Source organism: Choloepus didactylus, chromosome 2, assembly GCF_015220235.1.
Source record: "Choloepus didactylus isolate mChoDid1 chromosome 2, mChoDid1.pri, whole genome shotgun sequence".
NCBI lineage: Eukaryota > Metazoa > Chordata > Mammalia > Pilosa > Megalonychidae > Choloepus > Choloepus didactylus.
Window position 1 is genome coordinate 124,735,084 of NC_051308.1, and position 5,640 is coordinate 124,740,723.

Below are 5,640 nucleotides of genomic sequence, written 5' to 3' on the forward strand. Positions count from 1 at the left end.
TTTTTCCTCTCTTGCCTTTTACCATTCCTGATAATCTTCATTTCTACACTCTTCTCCAGACCTCTCTCGCCTGTCTTTTCCTATCTGCTTGTAGCACTTCCTTTAGTATTTCTTGTAGTGCTGGTCTCTTATTCACAAACTCTCACAGTGTCTGTCTGAAAATATTTTAATCTCTCCCTCATTTAGTTTTGCCAGATATAGAATTATTGGTTGGCAGTTCTTCTCTTTCAGTATCTTAAATATATCTTCTCACCTCCATGGTTTCTGCAGAGAAATCTGTACATAGTCTTATCGAACTTCCCTTGTATGTGATGGATTGCTTTTCTCTTGCTGCTTTCAGAATTCTTTCTTTGCCTTTGACATTGGACAATCTGATGAGTGTCTTGAAGTAGGTCTACTGGTATTTTACATTCTGGCAGCAGCATTAGCAAACTAGAAGGAAGGAAGGAAAGAAAGAAATAAAGATACTGCAAAGGTAACAAAATGTAAAATTGGTAGATATGGATATCTGGGGGTGGGAAGGGGTGTTGGAATTCTCTGTATGGGGTTTGAATTGTATTTGCAACTGTCCTAGTTTGCTAATGCTGCTGCCAGAATGTAAAATACCAGAGACGGATTGGCTTTAAAAAAGGGGGTTTATTTGGTTACACAGTTACAGTCTTAAGGCCGTAAAGTGTCCAAGGTAATGCATCAACAATTGAGTACCTTCACTGGAGGATGGCCACTGGGAAGGTCTGTGGCTGGTGTCTGCTTCAAGTTCTGGTTTCAAAATGGCTTTCTCCCAGGATGTTCCTCTCTAGGTCACAGCTCCTCTTCAAAATGTCACTCTCAGTTGCTCTTGGGGCATTTATCCTCTCTTAGTTTCTCTGGAGCAAGAGTATGCTTTTAATGGTCATCTTCAAACTGCCTCTCATCTGCGGCTACTCTCTCAGCTTCTGTGTGTTCTTCAGTGTCCCTCTTGGCTGTAGCAAGCTCTCTCCTTCTGTCTGAGCTTATATACTGCTCTAGTAAACTAATCAAGACCCACACTGAATGGGCAGGTCCACACCTCCATGGAAATACTGAACCATTAGGGTCCAACCTAATCCACACTAACATGTCTGCACCCACAAGATTGCATTAAAGAATATGGCCTTTTCTGGGGGACTTAATATATACAAACTGGCACAGCAACCTTTCAGTTTCAGCCTATTTTTTTCCTTGTGTCTAAAATGAGTTTCTTATAGACCGCATATAGGTGGGTCCTTTTTTTAAATCCATTTTGCCAGTCTATGTCTTTTTATTGGGGGGAGTTTAATCCATAACATTTAGTGTTATTACTGTAAGGACAGTACTTTCTTCTAACATTTTGTCTTTTGGATTTTATATATCATGTCTCATTTTTTCCCCTCTTTCCTTTTACCCTTCCTTATAATCTTCATTTCTACACTCTTCTCCAAACCTCATTCTCATATCTTTTCCTATCAGCCTGTAGCATTCCCTTATTATTTCTTGTAGTGCCCGTCTCTTATTCACAAACTCTCTCAGAATCTGCCTGAAATATTTTAATCTCTCCCTCATTTTGAAGTACAGTTTTGCCAGATGCAAAATTTCTGGTTGGCAGTTCTTCTCTTTCAGTATCTTAAATATATCATTCCACTGTCTTCTTGCCTTCATGGTTTCTGTGGAGAAATCTGTACATAATCTTACCAAGCTTTCCTTGTATGTGATGAATTGCTTTTCTCTTGCTGCTTTCAGAATTCTCTTTGTCTTTGACATTGGATGATTTGATCAGTAAGTGTCTTGGAGTAGGTCTTTTGGAATCTATTCTGTTTGGAGTATGCTGTACTTCTTGAATCTGTAATTTCTGTCTTCCATAAGAGTTGGGAAATTTTCAGTGAATATTTCTTTTATTATTCTTTCCGTCCCTTCCCCTCTCTCTTCTCCCTCTGGGACACCCATAACACATATATTCATATGTTTCATGTGGTCATTCAGCTCCCTAAGACCCTGTTCATATTTTTCCATTCTTTTCAGCATCTGTTATTTTGTGTGAATGAATTCAAATGTCTTGTCTTCCAATTCACTGTTCCTTTCTTCTGCCTGTTCAAATCTACTGTTGTATCCATCCATTTTCTTTTTCATCTCATCCATTATGCCCTTCATTCCCATAAGTTCTGACATTTGATTTTACAAGTTTATGAATTTTTCATGATCATCCAGTATCTCCCTTATGTCTTTCATCTCTTTTACTTTATCTTCCCTCAGTTCATTGACTTGATTTTTTAATTGATTTAGATTTGTTTGAACATCCTTAATTAGTTCTTCCTTCAGTTCATTGAATTTATTTAGCATTAGTTGCCTCAAATCCTGTATCTCAGTTGATCTATTAGTTTGTTCCCTTGGCTGGTCCATATTTTCGTGTTTGGATTCTCTAAACTTAGATTCTATTTAGCTTATCAGCATTTTTCACCTCTTGTTTTTCTCTCTCTTGCCCTGCCTTTATGTAGCCTTTTTGTGTGCAGATTTCCTCAGATATGGTCAACCCCAGTCAGATTTTCCCAGTCCAGAGAGGCCCAGGTCTCAGGAGGAGGGTAAGGAGTTTGAGAATGAGACCCTACTGTGAGGTCTTTACATTCTGTGCTTTTCCTCTCTTGTCCAGCAGGTGGCACTTGCCATCCCTCAGCTCCCCCACCAGTGTAAGGAGGTATGGAGCCTTAGTTCTCCAGGTGACCCTGACCCTGTCAGGGGCATGCAGATTGAAGTTGGTTTCTGCATTCCAGCCCCTGGGGTCTGTGTTCCCTGAAGGAGGCCTGCCACTTGAGATGGACCACACCCCTGTTTTCTTGAGGAAGTTATGGTGTTTAATGAATTGTCTCCCACAGTAGATTTATTGCTTTGTCTCTCAGAGCTATCTTAGCTCTGCTCTTGCCTGAACCCAAATTGCAAGTCTTTGTGGCTTTCTGTAATGGACACTTAGAGTAGTTATTTAAAAAAATAAGAGAAAAAGATTTGAAAAAAGAAAAAGAAATCCCAGTATAGACTATTTAAAGAAAAGTGCTTTAATTCAGTCCCTGCAGTTCTAATGGGCTGCTGAAATGCAAAAGACAAGGAGTTGGAGAGCAATTGAACAGCAAACAAGCAACCAGAAAAACTGGCTTTTCAGAGAAGGGCCCTGGCCCCCTGGGTTTGTATCCATGCCTGATTCTGTTTGAGCCCAGCCCTTCTCCATATTATGTTCATCCTCAACTCCAGTAGTCTCTGTTTTTGTTTTGTTTATTTTTGCTAGCCCTATTTCCTCTCTGCTGTGCTGACTGCTCTCAGATTCTCCAGTGTCTGGTCTCAGTTTACATATGGTTGGAGTTTTTGTTCAGCAGTCTGAGTTTGCTGATCAGTTCTGCAACTGCAGTTTTCCCTCCTGGTTCCCAGCAGCAATGGCCCCTCCTCCCTCAGGAAACCAGCCACAAAACAGTCTTTTGCCTGGCAGGGAGGGGTGCAGTCTCCCTTGCTGTGAGAGCTTACAGATTTCAATGATCTCATTTGCTCCATGCACTGGAGACTGTTGTATGACATGTGTCCAAACTCAGGTTCCCCTGGAGTGTCCATTCCACACAGTTCCTGGCTATCTACCAGCTGCCCCAGATAAGTAACTAAAATCCACACCTCACCACTCTGCCATCTTCACTGGGACTTGTTTTTTATTCTTAAGAATTAATTTATTTGTAAATACACTTCTTCATGCAATTTTACTGAGGTATATTCACATACCAGGTAATAATCCAAAGTGTACAATCAGTAGTTCATGGTATCATCATATACTTGTGCATCTTTAACACAATCACTCTTTGAATACTTTCATATGCCAAAAATAAAAATAAAAATAGAAAAACACCCAAAACATCTCATACCCCTTATTCCCCCGATAATTATTTTTTCTTTGTTTTCTTACTCATCTCTCCATTCACTGGAAAAAGGGAGTGTCAGTCTCAGAGTTTTCACAATTACACAGTCACACCATAAAAGATACATAGTTATACAATCATCTACAAGAATCAAGGCTACTAGATTATAGTTCAGCAGTTTCAGGTATTTCCTTGCAGCCATCCTAATACAGTAAAAACCAAAAAGGGATATCAACACAATACATAAGAATAACCTCCAGAATGACCTTTCAACTCTATTTGAAATCTCTCAGCCACTGAAACTTTATTTTGTTTCATTTTTCTTCCCCCTTTTTGTCCAAGAAGGCTTTCTCAATCCCATGATGCCAGGACCAGGTTCATCCCCAGAGTCATGTCCCATGTTGCCAGGGAGATTTACACCCCTGGGACTCATAGCCCATATAGAGAGGAGGCAGTGAGTTTACCTGCAGAGTTGGCTCAGAAAGAGAGGCCACATCTGAGCAACAAGAGTTTCTCTGGGGCTGACTCTGGCATAATTATAAGTAGGCTTACCTTCTGGGGTTGGTTTTTTGACTTAAGATATGGTGTAACCTGGAGGTTGATCCATGTACACTCTAGAAGAATGTCTTCTGGTGTTGGTGAAGTGTTCTTTTTATGTCTATTAGGTCTAGTTCATTTAGAGTATCATTCAAGTCTTGTATTTCTTTATTGACCTTCTGCCTAAGTGTTCTATCCATATTGATAGTGGTGTTTTAAAGTCTCCTACTCTTAAAGTAAAACCATCAACTTCTTCCTTCAAACCTCTCAGTATTTGCTTCATATATTTTCATATATTTTAGGGCTCTACTGTTAGTTGCATATATATTCATAATTATTACATCTTCTTGTTGAATTGACCTCTTTATCAGTATATAATGACTGTCTTTCTCTCTCATACCTGCTTTTGACTAAAAGCCTATTTTAAAATATAGACTAAAATACTAATACTAATATCAAATATTAGTATAGTGACTGCAGCTCTCTTTTAGTTACTGTGCTGGTTTGAATGTATTATGTCCCCCAGAAAAAGCCATATTCTTTGATGCAATCTTGTGGGGCAGACATATTAGTGGGGATTAAGTTGGAATGTTTGGATTAGATTGTTTGCATGGAAATACGCCCCACCCAACTGTAGATGATAACTCTGATGAGATATTTCCATAGAGGCATGGCCCCACCCATTCAGGGCCTTGATTAGTGGAGCCATATATATGAGCTGACAAACAGAATGATCTTAGTGCAGCTGTGGGTGACATTTTGAAGTGCAGCTGAGAGCGACAATTTGAAGAGGAGCTATAGCCAAGAGGGATGCTTTGAAGAAAGCACAGGACCTGCAGATGAGAGACAGTTTGAAGACAGCCGTTGAAAGCAGACTCTTGCTCTGGAGAAACTAAGAGAGGACAAATACCCCAAGTGCAACTAAGAGTGACATTTTGAGGAACTGCAGCCTAGAGAGGAATGTCCTGGGAGAAAGCCATTTTGGAAACCAGAACTTTGGAGCAGACGCCAGCCACGTGCCTTCCCAGCTAACAGAGGTTTTCCGGACACCATTGGCCATCCTCCAGTGAAGGTACTCAATTGCTGATGTGTTACCTTGGACACTTTATAGCCTTAAGACTGTAACTGTGTAACCAAATAAACCCCCTTTTATAAAGGCCAATCCATTTCTGGTGTTTTGCATTCTGGCAGCATTAGCAAACTAGAACAGTTACTACATGCA